Source organism: Prunus avium, chromosome 6 (genome assembly GCF_965620075.1).
Source record: "Prunus avium chromosome 6, drPruAviu1.hap1.1, whole genome shotgun sequence".
NCBI lineage: Eukaryota > Viridiplantae > Streptophyta > Magnoliopsida > Rosales > Rosaceae > Prunus > Prunus avium.
Genome location: NC_142289.1, coordinates 13,194,998 through 13,211,588, shown reverse-complemented (window position 1 = coordinate 13,211,588; position 16,591 = coordinate 13,194,998).

The following is a 16,591-nucleotide window of genomic DNA, read 5'->3' as shown; positions in this document are numbered from 1 at the left end:
CATTTTGGCTACAGCCCCCTGCCAGTCCAGTTCCGTAGGTCATATTGCAAGCTTTGTTTCAGCAACCTCTTCATGAAAGTTGTTCCAATGGGTGTGTACTATAACATATCCAAAATTCAGCCCCATTGGATAAATCTGGAGTCCGTCACCTAGCAAGCACTGAACCATGCTCAGGATGGATTTTGTCAGCGAGCAAACTGAGTTAGAATTTCATTTCGGACTTATCTTCTTCATCCGAGCTTGGATTGGGCCAATACTTGTGTGGTTGGATCAGACACATTCCGAACTTCAATTTGGAGTGCTTAAAGTCGTCATTTGCTTAAGAGAAGCCCAATTTGTAAGCCCTTGAAGTTGCTGGTCATGCTGACCTCAGGATGAGCTGGTTGGAAGCTTGGTCATGGTGAGCTAGGCATGAGCTATTGTTTCTGGTTGGAAGCTTGGTCATGGTGACATGAAGATGAGCTAGGGCTGCTGGTGGGATTTATTGGTGAAGTGCATCAACCAATTCTGATTTTCTAATACAAATGCATCAACCAATTCAGATTTTATAATACAAGTGTTGTATGCATTAGTCATATTGAATTCAGATTTTCACTTCCCCTAGGCCTATAAATAGGGAAGTTCTCTAAGCTTGTAAACACACCCCAAGGGGGGGAGCTCTCAAACACTTCTCTAGAGCTCCCTTTGTAGGAAATTCAAAACATTTTTCCAAAGTTCATTTGAATATTAAACATGCATTTAATCAAATTAATCGCAGCGGAAGTCTAAGGTGGTTGTTTAAATTCAAAAACAAAACTTTCTTCCAAGTATCTTAAGCCATGAACATTGATATGTTTTTCATAAATGAAAATTCAAGAGAAAGGATAAGATCTAATTACCCTTGAAGCAATTATATGAACCAATTTGTGTTTGGTCTTCTCTTGATGATTTCCTCTTTGTTGATCTCCTCTTTGATCTTTAATCTTTGCTCCATGATCTTTCTCCTCCATGTGAGCCACAAAAATATGTGGCCTCTAAGTCTCCACACCAATGGAACCTTGAGATGAGAATAAGTATCTTGAGAATACTTGGATGCTAGTGCAAGATTCTCAAGATTGGTTTCAATCTAAACCACTTTGAAAGATGAAAGTGTTTCACTCTTGAAAACTCTTTTTTTTTTTTTTTTTCTCTCTTTGATCTCCCAAACCCATTTGGTTGATGTTGGATTGTGTTTGTGTGTTAATGAGCTTATGGAAACAATTCCCATACACATTCACTTAACCATTTTCGGCCAAACCCCATTGGGCTTCCAAAATTGGGCCTTATGACACTTTAACCATAATATTTAGGTGTCTTAAGCCCTTGGGCTTAATACCCAACCATTTGGGCTTCCCGTTAACTATTACCGAGGCCCAAATACGTTTTTACACGTAGTAAATCATCCACATCAAATCAATCAAATTGATTTCCTCATTCTCATTTGTATTACTCAAAGTTAACCATTTAAGGTGTGCGATCCATTAGGTTCTAATTAGCAAGGCAGTGGGAAAATATTAGAACTCTTTCTAACCAACTGGAATTAAAATCCCTTTTTAATTCTTCCTTTATTTGGATCGATCACAATCAATCCTAGGACTTCCACAAGCCAAGAGTGACATCTAGCAATATATCAAGGCTACCCAAGCTAACCAGAATAGATAAAGAACCTATTCAGTTGGAATTGCAATGCAATACGGTCCTTCTCTTATACAATGTTTCAAATCATATTATTAGGGTACGGATTGATTATGTCAAACCCCTAATATGATTTATAACCTCATGTGATTCAAAAGAACATGATTAAGAACAACTTTCTAAATCAAGCTCAAAATACTTTGGCCAAAGATTTACTAAATCACATCTTGAAACATTCTCCTTCTTTATCGAAAGTAGAGATTCCTTATTGTACATTCACATGCCCCTATGATGAATTAAGAGATCCCAACAACACTTAAGACAAATCTTTTACGGCTTGCCTTTAAGAGCTATCAAAGATCAATAACGCATCACAAGACAACCATGATGCCTCAGGTCTAAGGACTAATTTGCATTATTGCAACTATGAGTTCTCATTTGACATGTAGATAAATACTCCATATGAGAACTACGGTTGATCGCGTTCAGTGTACTCATTCACTAATGAGCACCCACATACTTGTATTAGTGTCAACTACACAAATGGTTTGAGACTAACCATCCTCCCAATTGAGCATACATAATATGCGCTAATCTTGACGGTTTATCAATGCCCATTTGATAACCTATGATTAGGAACATTTTGGGATACTACAATTAGAGATTAAAGGTCTCATGAATCTAATCTTCTTTAGATTACTTTATCTCTTATTTAGCATACCCTGGACATTTGTTTCTTTACACGATGTAAAAGATAACAAATTAAGTTTGCCCTTTATATATCATATACGAAATGTATTCTAAGGAGATTACATCAAATGTATTGGCTCTTAGGGCACATTTCTAACAATCTCCCACTTGCACTAGAGCCATATAGCCATGTATCTCATACCCATTATCTCTGTATGTCTATCCAGTTGTGACTGTGACATAGGCTTAGTGCGTGGATCTGTTACGTTGTTTGCAGATGCCCCATCTAATGGTAACATTTTTCTATGTGTTTGGATCTCTGATGAGACCTAGGTTCCTTGGCTTGAGCTATCGCCCCATTGTCATCATACAGTAAAGGTACTTGTGACATTATGGTTAGAACCACATTTAGTTCGGTAATGAACCTTTTATCCAAACAGATTTTATTGTAGCTTCTAAAGTGACAATGTAATCAACTTCAGTTATTCTCTAACTAACTACGTGTCCATTCAAAATGAAGACGTACCCTTAGGTGGATTTGCAATTGTTGATTTTAGATACATTATCCAAATCAGTAAATGCTTCCACTTGCTACTCTGATGTTCCTCCCAGATGAGGAACATGTCCTTAGTCCTTCTTAAGTATTTAAGAACATACTTGACTGCTCTCAATTGATCTAATCATGGGCTTGATTTATATCTTCTAGTTATACTCGTATAACCAATATCATGTCTTGTACATGCTATGACATATATGAGAATCCCTATTGCATATGCATAAGAGATTTTACTCATCTGCTGTATCTCATAATGAGTTTTTGGACACATGCTCTTAGAAAAGTGAAGTTTATGTCGTACTGGAAGTAAACTTTTCTTAGACTGTTCCATATGAAATCTCCTTAGCATCTTATCAGCATACAAGGATTGAGATAATCCAATTATTCTCTTAGATCTATCAGGATAAATCTTTATTCCGAGTATGTAAGATGCTTCTCTAAAATCTTTCATTGAGAATGATTTAATGAGTCACAGCTTCACTGAAGATATCATTCTTATATCGTTTCCGACAAGTAGTATGTCATATACATACATTATTAGGAATACTACCAAACTCCCACTGACCTTTTGTACACTTATTGGTCATCCATGTTTTGTATGAAGTCAAACGATTTGACAACTTCATCAAATAGGATGTTTCAACTCCAAGAACCTTGCATCAACCCATAAATGGATCTATGTAGCTTGCATACCTTATGTTTATCAGCTTTAGAAATGAAGCCTTCAGGTCGATCTATATATAGTTCTTCCTGAAGGTGGCCATTCAGAAAAGCCGCCTTCACATCCATTTTGACAAATCCCATAATCATGGTATGCAGCTATTGCAAGCCAAATCCGAATAGACTTTGTCATAGTGACAGGAGAGAAGGTTTCTTCATAGTCAATCCCTTCTCTTTGCTTGTAGAACTTTGCTACTAGCCTTGCTTGTAGGTTTCTACTATCCCATCTGAGCCTATCTTTCTCTTAAAGATCCATTTATTCTCTATTGGTACAATACCAGGAGGAGGATCACTAGAGTCTAGACTTTGTTGGTATACGTAGAATCCATTTCGGATTTCATGGCTCCAAGCCATTTCTATGAGTCAATGTCTGACATTACCTCATTGTAGTTCAAAGGGTCTTCGATATCCTTACAATCACTTAGGAGATTTAACTCTCCTTTGTTGCCGTGAAGGAAACCACAATACCTTTTAGGCATTCTGCTAACCCTTCTTGAACTACGTGGAGTCTGTGTTACAACAGGTTTGTGGATCTGGGATTGCACTTAGTTCAGTGTTGATTTCTAGCTCATTGGACAATTCCTTGAGTTCTATCTCATGTCCCCTTTTTCCCATCAAGAGTGTATTCTCTTTTTAGGAAGGTAGCTGACCTTGCGACAAACAACTTTTGCTTGTTGATGTGATAGAAGTAATATCCCATAGTTTCCTTGGGATACCCTATAAATCTACATTTCACTAACCTTGCATTTTGTTTATCCACATCTTGCCTTTACATATGCTGGACAACCCCAAATCTTGATCTAATCAAGACTTGGTTTCTTCCCAAATCACATTTCAAATGGAGTTTGTGGAATGGATTTGGAAGGCACTCTATTTAGCAAATGAATTGCAGTTTCAAGTGCATATCCCTAAAAGGATATAGGTAAATTAGTACAGCTCATGGAACTCATTTTAGAAACTCCATTATGTTGTGGAATTCCTGGTGGAGTCCATCGTGATAAGATGCCATGTTCCTTAAGGTAATCAAGAAACTATGTGCTTAAGTATTCATATCCTCGATCGAATCTAAGGATTTTAATACTCTTGCCTGTTTGGTTTTCAACTTCATTTCTGAATTCCTGAAACTTTTCAAAATTCAGATTTATGCTTCATTAAGTATAAATACCCTAACCGTGAATGATCATCGGTAAAGGTAATGAAGTATGAATAACCGCTCTCTGTGTTTGTATACAAAAATCCACAAACATCTTAGTGAATTAATCCCAACAGTTCTGTAACTCTTTCTCCTTTACGAGTGAAAGGAGACTTGGTCATTTTACCATGTAGACAAAATTCACAAGTAGGCATAGGAACATGATCAAGTGATCCAAAAGGTTCCATCGTTTGCCATCCGGTGAATTCTATCTTGGCTAATGCCTCCAAGTTTAAGGTGTCACAATTTAGTTGATGTATCCACATCTCTAGGCCTCTCAGGTCTAGTTGCATCTTTATCCATATACAGTTAATGCTACCATTCATTTCTAAAATGAAAAGAGACCATCAATCAAAATTGCATAAGCAACGATTTGATTGATATGTGAAATAGAACAAAGCATTTTGTCAAACAAAACATCAAATCCATCTCTTAAAATATAGAGACGGATATTAAGTTCTTTACTGTTGCGCAAATACAGCTGCACCAAAATGGGTTCAACTGCATCCTCAACTTGTGATACTCGCAAGTGCACGAGCCGTTTGGTAGTATAGCATATGTAAGTGCGAGGTCGATCCCACGAGGATTGGTGATTGAATGATCCAATTCATTTTCCCTACACAAAACAGAAATGAAAAAGAAAGGAAATAAATAAAACAAGGAAGAAAGAAATAACTAACTCAAGCAGATAAGTTCCCAAGTTCAATTAGATTAACGGATTGATTCTAGCTAAAGTATGATTAAGCCATGGTGTTTGGTCATAACCTTGTGTTCCTAATTCCCTAATTTGATCATTTGTTGTCTAACCTAAAATTAAGCATTAGGAACCCATTAAGCATAGAAGAACAATTTAAACAACCAAGCATGTATCTAATCCCTGTTGTCGAATGTCCATACATACTCTTCCTATTCATAGTTCAATTCGAATTAAAGCATGGTGTCTACTCTTAATTCAAACCAAGATAGCTAACATGCAAGCCTAAATGGTGATCAATCATTCAAACTAGCATATTAACTTATAAGCATAATGAATAAGAACAAAAACCATAATTGAAACTTGGAAACTAATCAAACTTGAAAACTTAAGAAAAGAATTTACATAACAATGAAAATTAAAGTAGAACTTGGAAACACTTAAAGGAAAATTTAGTAAAAGGATTTTTGTTACAATCAATTGAGAACTAGAAAGGAAAACTAAGAGAATTTGAGGGAGAGAAGGGAAGGGAGCTCTAGAGAAGTGTTTGAGAGCTCCCCCCCTTGGGGTGTGTTTACAAGCTTAGAGAACTTCCCTATTTATAGGCCTAGGGGAAGTGAAAATCTGAATTCAATATGGCTAATGCATACAACACTTGTTTTATAAAATCTGAAATGGTTGATGCACTTGTATTAGAAAATCTAAATTGGGTGATGCACTTGTATTAGAAAATCTTGAATTGGTTGATGCACTTCACCAATAGATCCCACCAGCAGCCCTAGCTCATCTTCATGTCACCATGACCAAGCTTCCAACCAGAAATGATAGCTCATACCTAGCTCACCATGACCAAGCATCCAACCAGCACATGCTGAGGTCAGCATGACCAGCAACTTCAAGGGCTTACAACTTGGGCTTCCCTTAATCAAATTAGGACTTTAAGCACTCTAAATTGAAGTTCGGAATGTCTTCTTTCCAGCCATATGTTATTTGGGCCAATCCAAGGTCGGAGGAGGAAGTTAAGGCCAAAACAAATTGCTAACTCATTTTCCGCGCTGATAAGATCCATCCTGAGCATGGTTCTGTGTTTGCTAGGTAACGGACTCCAGATTCATCCAATGGGGCTGAATTTTGGATATGTTATAGTACACACCAATTGGAACAACTTTCATGAAGAATGTGGCCTCATTCGAGCTATGTAGGTTGTTGAAACAAAGCTTGCAATATGACCTACGGAACTGGACTGGCAGGGGGCTGTAGCCAAAATGAGTTTGTCTTTAAGCTCTTCATCCATTCATCCAAATTAAGCCTTAACATGCTTGAATTGCATGAATTATGCTCTCTAAAGCCATCATTATTACCTAAAGCTCAATGAACTGAAAGATAAACACAAAAAGGATTAGAAGCACAAGTTTAACTCAAAAACATAACCATATCATAAGCTAGAAGGGTACAAAATGATATACAATTATGAACGGATCAAATACCCCCAAACCTAGATTTTGCTAGTCCTCAAGCAAAACAAAAGGAAAACGAAGAAAAATAAAACAAAATAAGAAGTTAACTAGACCACTTTCGTAGGTAACTCGATTGCATTGAGCGTATGCAACAAGCCTTTAAACCTCTAGGCATCCCTAGTAGGAGGAGTTGTGTCTCCTGAGGGTTTAACAGATACGATACCCACAAACGTTTTTCTAACTCTACAAAACAAAATGGTTAGAAAACTTAATAGATTTGTTAGTACTTAAGCAAAACAAAAAACAAAAACAAAACAAAAAACAAAAACGTTAACCTTCCAACCGAACAGAAATGTTAAACTTCATAGACATGGCTCAACAAGGAACAAAACAAGCACTAAGGAAGTTCTAAACATTATTCAAGTGCTACCACAATCTCACAAAAATCATGCTCAAGTTGTGTGTGTGTAGTAGCCATGAAGATACAACTCATGCTTCTCAAACAACGATATGAATTCCTGCAAGAATGAACACAAGTTTGCCAAGCTAAACCAAGATCAATAGGACTTTACTTATGGATGTAATGGGGTTATGATAATGGTTAGACAAAGAATGGTTATGGAAACACAAGGTCTAAAGAACAAAGTAGAGCATGACATGTAAACAAGATTATTGACATTTGAAATGTAAGGCACAAAAATTGAAAAGCTCACAACACCATATTTTGCAATTGAATCACTTCACAATTTGATTTTGACATTTACACACTTTGTATAATATTTGGCCCAATTTTGCGGCTCTTTACCCTAGATCACCTTTATTTCTCCTTATATCACCCTAGGGTCGTGACTACATTGGCCACACTTCTTTTCTCTTTTTCTTTTGATTTTTTTTTATAGCTCATTTATTGCCTTGAATACAATCTGAAATACAATCATACTCTACATGTTCCCTAGATGGTATGATGTTTAATGGATGATAAGGTGATAGAAAGAAATGGCTAAGTGTTTGAGCACAAAGGGGTTTACAATGGAATATGTATTGTATGGGTTGACGGAGGAAAAAGAAAGAGGCTTAACAAAGATGGCCTAAATCATATCTTAGTTATAAACTTGACATTCCAGTGAATCACACAAGCAAAAATGCATACAATTGGGTAAGACATGCAAGAGTTGTATAATCATGGCTAAAGTGCATAAAAAGCTCAAGCATAATTATGTGAGACTTAGCTAGCAAAAGAATAAGATTCAGACCTAACACAATGCTTATCAAATTCCTAAGAGCCATATTAGAAGTTAGACTCAAGATTTATCATTGGTGTGGGAAGGAAAACTGAAAATGACTCAAAGAAAAGAAACATAAGCTAAAAAAAACTTTCCAGCACCCCCAAACTTAAATGAAGCATTGTCCTCAATGTTAAAGCAAAGTAAAGATGATTGAGAACATGTAAATGATAAGGGGAAAAGTTAAGAAGAAGGTTTAGAAAGAAAAAAAAAATGAATATATAAGCAACTCACGGATGACCAGTTAAGGGCCTCAGAAAACACAGCCAGGGGATCCGGGAAGGTTGGAGGGGTCACAATGGTCCCGCTTAAAACCCAAACTTCTTAGACACCGAAGGTGTCGCCTAAAGAACTCCTAGACACTGTATTGACGGAAGTGCTCACTGGAGTTACCATAAGTCAGCTCATATGAAAAATCTTTTTAAATTTTTAAATCTTTTATTTTTTTTTTAAATTTTTATAAAAAAAGAAACAGAAATTTAAAATAATAACAAGTAAAGAGAAAGGATTGAAATGCTCCCCTTGAAGCGATTAGGTCGAGCGTGATGCATTTGGAGGTCGCGACTTCTCCCACTACTCAACACTTCCTATCTTTGAAGTTGCCATCTCTCTCCATTTTTATTGAGCTATTTACATTGCTAAAACAAACACACACAAAAACTTGAAACGGAATTAAAGGATTATGAAATATTTAAAAAAAAACTAAAAATGAAAAGGAAAAATCAACACAAGTCCAATTCCATGCTTCAAAGCAACAAGCACTAATGGGTTGTGTAAGCTGGGACTTAAACCCAGTTCTCTTGCTTGTTGGGCAATTGTCCTTTTCTGTTGGACTACAAACACAACTTGTCCATTAACGTCATTAACTTTAAAACTTGAAATTGTCTAGTTAAGAAAAAAAATAAAGTAGGAAAGCCAAATAGAATCAAACAATGTTACCGATCCCCGGCAACGGCGCCAAAAACTTGTTGCGCAAATACAGCTGCACCAAAATGGGTTCAACTGCATCCTCAACTTGTGATACTCGCAAGTGCACGAGCCGTTTGGTAGTATAGCATATGTAAGTGCGAGGTCGATCCCACGAGGATTGGTGATTGAATGATCCAATTCATTTTCCCTACACAAAACAGAAATGAAAAAGAAAGGAAATAAATAAAACAAGGAAGAAAGAAATAACTAACTCAAGCAGATAAGTTCCCAAGTTCAATTAGATTAACGGATTGATTCTAGCTAAAGTATGATTAAGCCATGGTGTTTGGTCATAACCTTGTGTTCCTAATTCCCTAATTTGATCATTTGTTGTCTAACCTAAAATTAAGCATTAGGAACCCATTAAGCATAGAAGAACAATTTAAACAACCAAGCATGTATCTAATCCCTGTTGTCGAATGTCCATACATACTCTTCCTATTCATAGTTCAATTCGAATTAAAGCATGGTGTCTACTCTTAATTCAAACCAAGATAGCTAACATGCAAGCCTAAATGGTGATCAATCATTCAAACTAGCATATTAACTTATAAGCATAATGAATAAGAACAAAAACCATAATTGAAACTTGGAAACTAATCAAACTTGAAAACTTAAGAAAAGAATTTACATAACAATGAAAATTAAAGTAGAACTTGGAAACACTTAAAGGAAAATTTAGTAAAAGGATTTTTGTTACAATCAATTGAGAACTAGAAAGGAAAACTAAGAGAATTTGAGGGAGAGAAGGGAAGGGAGCTCTAGAGAAGTGTTTGAGAGCTCCCCCCCTTGGGGTGTGTTTACAAGCTTAGAGAACTTCCCTATTTATAGGCCTAGGGGAAGTGAAAATCTGAATTCAATATGGCTAATGCATACAACACTTGTTTTATAAAATCTGAAATGGGTGATGCACTTGTATTAGAAAATCTTGAATTGGTTGATGCACTTCACCAATAGATCCCACCAGCAGCCCTAGCTCATCTTCATGTCACCATGACCAAGCTTCCAACCAGAAATGATAGCTCATACCTAGCTCACCATGACCAAGCATCCAACCAGCACATGCTGAGGTCAGCATGACCAGCAACTTCAAGGGCTTACAACTTGGGCTTCCCTTAATCAAATTAGGACTTTAAGCACTCTAAATTGAAGTTCGGAATGTCTTCTTTCCAGCCATATGTTATTTGGGCCAATCCAAGGTCGGAGGAGGAAGTTAAGGCCAAAACAAATTGCTAACTCATTTTCCGCGCTGATAAGATCCATCCTGAGCATGGTTCTGTGTTTGCTAGGTAACGGACTCCAGATTCATCCAATGGGGCTGAATTTTGGATATGTTATAGTACACACCAATTGGAACAACTTTCATGAAGAATGTGGCCTCATTCGAGCTATGTAGGTTGTTGAAACAAAGCTTGCAATATGACCTACGGAACTGGACTGGCAGGGGGCTGTAGCCAAAATGAGTTTGTCTTTAAGCTCTTCATCCATTCATCCAAATTAAGCCTTAACATGCTTGAATTGCATGAATTATGCTCTCTAAAGCCATCATTATTACCTAAAGCTCAATGAACTGAAAGATAAACACAAAAAGGATTAGAAGCACAAGTTTAACTCAAAAACATAACCATATCATAAGCTAGAAGGGTACAAAATGATATACAATTATGAACCGATCATTTACACATCTAGAAATGAAATACCAATTATTTCAAATTCAGGTCCTCTTCGGATGGTAGTTTGAGATGTTAGGTGCCTATTGCATTGGCAACTACATTAGTGCTATTTCCCACGGTTAGCACCATTTCTCATTTTCCAAGTCTTCTACTCCCACTAGTCCATGCACACAATTGCATATATGTTGACTAGCTCCTGAATCAACTATTCAGTTTAGAAGCTTTAACTGTAATTACTAATTTTCGAATAAGAGAGTGACCTTCGGAAGGTTTTTCTCTTGAGGCTTGCAAGACATCTCTTGCAATTTCTCTTCCAATGTCCATCCTTGCCACAGTGAAAACAAGTACCTTTCAGTTACTTGTCTTTCTTTTGTATTCTTTCTTCCTTGGGTTTTTAGAAAATCTTTCTTCTTATTTCCTTTATCCTTACCTTTTGTTTGGATTTGAAAGAAGAAGAACCCTTCTAAAATTGCAACTATCCTTTTAACCCTTTATCTTTTGAGATATTCATTTAAGCTACTATAGCTATATTGAGTAGCTCATATAGGGTTTCATTCATCTTTCCCATTTTATAGTTCATAACATATTGGGATTAACTGATGAAGGGGATGAAAGAAAGAATCTTGTTGAACTTCAACATTAAAGAAAAATCCATATTTTCCAATATCTTAAGTAATTATATTACTTTGAGATCATGTTGATTAACCGGGAACCCACTTACCATTCTTGTCATAACAAGTTCACATATGGTAATGTAAGCTAGGAGTAGCTTCACCTTTTCATGGATGCCAACATGTAACTTTTACCTTAGTTGTCATCTAACACATGCTTCTTATAAGCCTTTGTCTCCTCCTCAATGGCATATGGACCAAGAGGGGTATGTGGTGGGGTTTATCTTATACATAACCAATCTCATCCAATTATAGGACAACTTGGTGTTTGTGCAATCAAACCGGATAGTTCATGTCATCTTGGACGTTTGAGTCAAGTATCTTTGAGATTGGGTTTGTGATGGTTAATTTGAAATTCTGCAAAACGTAAATAGATTTTAATTTAGATTAATCTTCTACCAAGGACTTAGGGTCTTTAAGTCATGATGGTAGCTCCCACTATTTTTGGCAAATTTCATATCCCTCCTGAAATCCGAGAGTTTCCGTTGAAACTCTTAGTGGGGATGGGAGTCTCACTTTCACATAGTTTTCCTCAACCTAACAGTTTGTTGGATTGCTATGATACTAATGAGAGGATACTCTTATCCAATCACATCATTAATGTGAATACCCATCACTATGGCCTCTAGAGAACTGGACCTCAACCTAACAGTTTGTTGGTTTCGTTCGTCTTAGTTAAGTTATTCCCACCATGCTTGTGGGTATAGGGTTTCAAGTATGACCTCAACCTAACAGTTTGTTGGCCACACTCGTTATCTATCCGCACTACATCAAGTATGTGTAATAGGCTTCCCTTGGATGGTTACAAGTACTGGATGTTGCCTCACTGAGGTCCAACAAGGTGTAAATGTGCCACCCAATAAGAGACTACCACGGTGGAAGGCCACAAAATAGCATTCGAAGTGCCATTTCGCTTATCAACTTAATATTGCTTTGAGGGTAGTTAAATTGGTCTCATTTTAATCCAATTTTAATCCTGTTAAAATTACCTATCTAATCTCATTAAATGGTTCCCAGTGCAATATATTAGTAGCACATAATACTCCCACTAAATGTTTTAGAAACCATTTGCTTGAGATAGTGGGAATACATGATACTACTAATTGATTAATTATCATCATTACCGAACATTCCAATTGCATTGGGCTTATAGGATGATTATGGACTTTCTGGTTGATCCAACACGAGCCACCATGTTGGATCATGGTCTTGGAAGGTGATTCATTTTAATTACGCGCGCATAAAAATAAATTAGGCATGAAAGCCATTTCATTATTACATAGCCAAATAAATTAGGCATGAAAGCCATTTCATTATTACATAGCCAATCAAAATCGAATACATATCCAATAAGCGGCCAATCACATAGCTCAATTGTTTGGTCTAAGTCCATAACCATCCTTTAATTATTTAAACGCTTTAAACAATTAAACTAGCAATGTAAAAACATGCTCTTGGGTTGTATACATATATATGGGTTTAATTCAAGTGGTAACCATATTCAAATAAAATAAATTTACCATGGAGTGAAAACATTTTACTACAATAGTAAATGTAATTGTGGAAACCTTTTAGGCATAGTTACATTTATCATATATTGCAACTAGGTCTAAAACTATTCAACAATTAATAATGGATCCAAAGTTGATCCACTAGGGTGTGGAGTTAAAGCATGCATTTGTAAAATACAAAGTGGTGATCATGATTTTTCCAACAAGTGAATAATCATGAATGTGACTAGGTAGGCCAACCACACTCACCAAAGTAATCAAAATTAATTTTAGTGTGGTAGGTAAATAATTAGTGATAGGAATAATTTGATCAACTTTTGCATTTTATATCAAATCACCATCATTTACATCTAGATAGTCCCCACACACTCACCAAAGTAATCTTATTAATTTTAGTGTGGTGGGTAAATGTTTATTGAGTGGAAACATTTTTGAAAAACTTTTAATTTTATAATAAAACACCATCATCAACTTTTGACCTATTTTGGTGGAAAATTCCACTAAACAAAATCATCAAAATTAGTCACCTAACTTATGGATCAAAAAGATCCCATAACAAGAACACCAAGAACACCAAGAACATGCATATGAACTAATATGAATGTTCATGCAATTTCCGGAAAAATCCATATTCCATTTTAACCATCTCATGCTCTTAATATCATATATTTCATGAAGTTAAAATCATGGGGTTTTAATGCAACTATGCTCTAATATTCATACATACAATTATGAATACAAAGAGAGCATCAATCATCAAAACATAAATCCGGAAATTCAAAATCCCAAACAACCCCTTTCACTCCATTTGATTTTTATTCAATCATATCAAAATAAATCAAGTATAACTATTATACTTTTAAATGAATTCACAACCCATATATGCATCTCTAAACCCAAAAACATATCAAGTTCATGACCTATGGCTCTGATACCAATTGTAGGAAATTCAAAACATTTTTCCAAAGTTCATTTGAATATTAAACATGCATTTAATCAAATTAATCGCAGCGGAAGTCTAAGGTGGTTGTTTAAATTCAAAAACAAAACTTTCTTCCAAGTATCTTAAGCCATGAACATTGATATGTTTTTCATAAATGAAAATTCAAGAGAAAGGATAAGATCTAATTACCCTTGAAGCAATTATATGAACCAATTTGTGTTTGGTCTTCTCTTGATGATTTCCTCTTTGTTGATCTCCTCTTTGATCTTTAATCTTTGCTCCATGATCTTTCTCCTCCATGTGAGCCACAAAAATATGTGGCCTCTAAGTCTCCACACCAATGGAACCTTGAGATGAGAATAAGTATCTTGAGAATACTTGGATGCTAGTGCAAGATTCTCAAGATTGGTTTCAATCTAAACCACTTTGAAAGATGAAAGTGTTTCACTCTTGAAAACTCTTTTTTTTTTTTTTTTCTCTCTTTGATCTCCCAAACCCATTTGGTTGATGTTGGATTGTGTTTGTGTGTTAATGAGCTTATGGAAACAATTCCCATACACATTCACTTAACCATTTTCGGCCAAACCCCATTGGGCTTCCAAAATTGGGCCTTATGACACTTTAACCATAATATTTAGGTGTCTTAAGCCCTTGGGCTTAATACCCAACCATTTGGGCTTCCCGTTAACTATTACCGAGGCCCAAATACGTTTTTACACGTAGTAAATCATCCACATCAAATCAATCAAATTGATTTCCTCATTCTCATTTGTATTACTCAAAGTTAACCATTTAAGGTGTGCGATCCATTAGGTTCTAATTAGCAAGGCAGTGGGAAAATATTAGAACTCTTTCTAACCAACTGGAATTAAAATCCCTTTTTAATTCTTCCTTTATTTGGATCGATCACAATCAATCCTAGGACTTCCACAAGCCAAGAGTGACATCTAGCAATATATCAAGGCTACCCAAGCTAACCAGAATAGATAAAGAACCTATTCAGTTGGAATTGCAATGCAATACGGTCCTTCTCTTATACAATGTTTCAAATCATATTATTAGGGTACGGATTGATTATGTCAAACCCCTAATATGATTTATAACCTCATGTGATTCAAAAGAACATGATTAAGAACAACTTTCTAAATCAAGCTCAAAATACTTTGGCCAAAGATTTACTAAATCACATCTTGAAACATTCTCCTTCTTTATCGAAAGTAGAGATTCCTTATTGTACATTCACATGCCCCTATGATGAATTAAGAGATCCTAACAACACTTAAGACAAATCTTTTACGGCTTGCCTTTAAGAGCTATCAAAGATCAATAACGCATCACAAGACAACCATGATGCCTCAGGTCTAAGGACTAATTTGCATTATTGCAACTATGAGTTCTCATTTGACATGTAGATAAATACTCCATATGATAACTACGGTTGATCGCGTTCAGTGTACTCATTCACTAATGAGCACCCACATACTTGTATTAGTGTCAACTACACAAATGGTTTGAGACTAACCATCCTCCCAATTGAGCATACATAATATGCGCTAATCTTGACGGTTTATCAATGCCCATTTGATAACCTATGATTAGGAACATTTTGGGATACTACAATTAGAGATTAAAGGTCTCATGAATCTAATCTTCTTTAGATTACTTTATCTCTTATTTAGCATACCCTGGACATTTGTTTCTTTACACGATGTAAAAGATAACAAATTAAGTTTGCCCTTTATATATCATATACGAAATGTATTCTAAGGAGATTACATCAAATGTATTGGCTCTTAGGGCACATTTCTAACACCCTTCCCTTCTCTCCCTCAAATTCTCTTAGTTTCATTTTCTAGTTTTCAATTGTAGTAATGAAATATTTGTGCTGAAATTTTCCTTAAGTTTTTCTTAGTTCCACTTTACTTTTCATTATGTAAATTCTTTTCTTTAGTTTCAAGTTTGATTAGTTTCCAAGTTTCAATTATGGTTCATGTTCTTATTCATTATGCTTATAAGTTAATATGCTAGTTTGAATGATTGATCACCATTTAGGCTTGCATGTTAGCTATCTTGGTTTGAATTAAGAGTATACACCATGCTTTAATTCGAATTGAACTATGAATAGGAAGAGTATGTATGGACATTCGACAACAGGGATTAGATACATGCTTGGTTGTTTAAATTGTTCTTCTATGCTTAATGGGTTCCTAATGCTTAATTTTAGGTTAGACAACAAATGATCAAATTAGGGAATTAGGAACACAAGGTTATGACCACACACCATGGCTTAATCACACTTTAGCTAGAATCAATCCATTAATCTAATTGAACTTGGGAACTTATTTGCTTGAGGTATTTCCTTTTTCTTGTTTTATTTATTTCCTTTTTTCATTTCTGTTTTGTGTAGGAGAAATGAATGGGATCATTCAATCACCAATCCTCGTGGGATCGACCTCGCACTTACATACGCTATACTACCGAACGGCTCGTGCACTTGCGAGTATCACAAGTTGAGGATGCAGCTGAATCCATTTTGGTGCAGCTGTATCGACGCAACACAATGTAGACATTTCCAACCC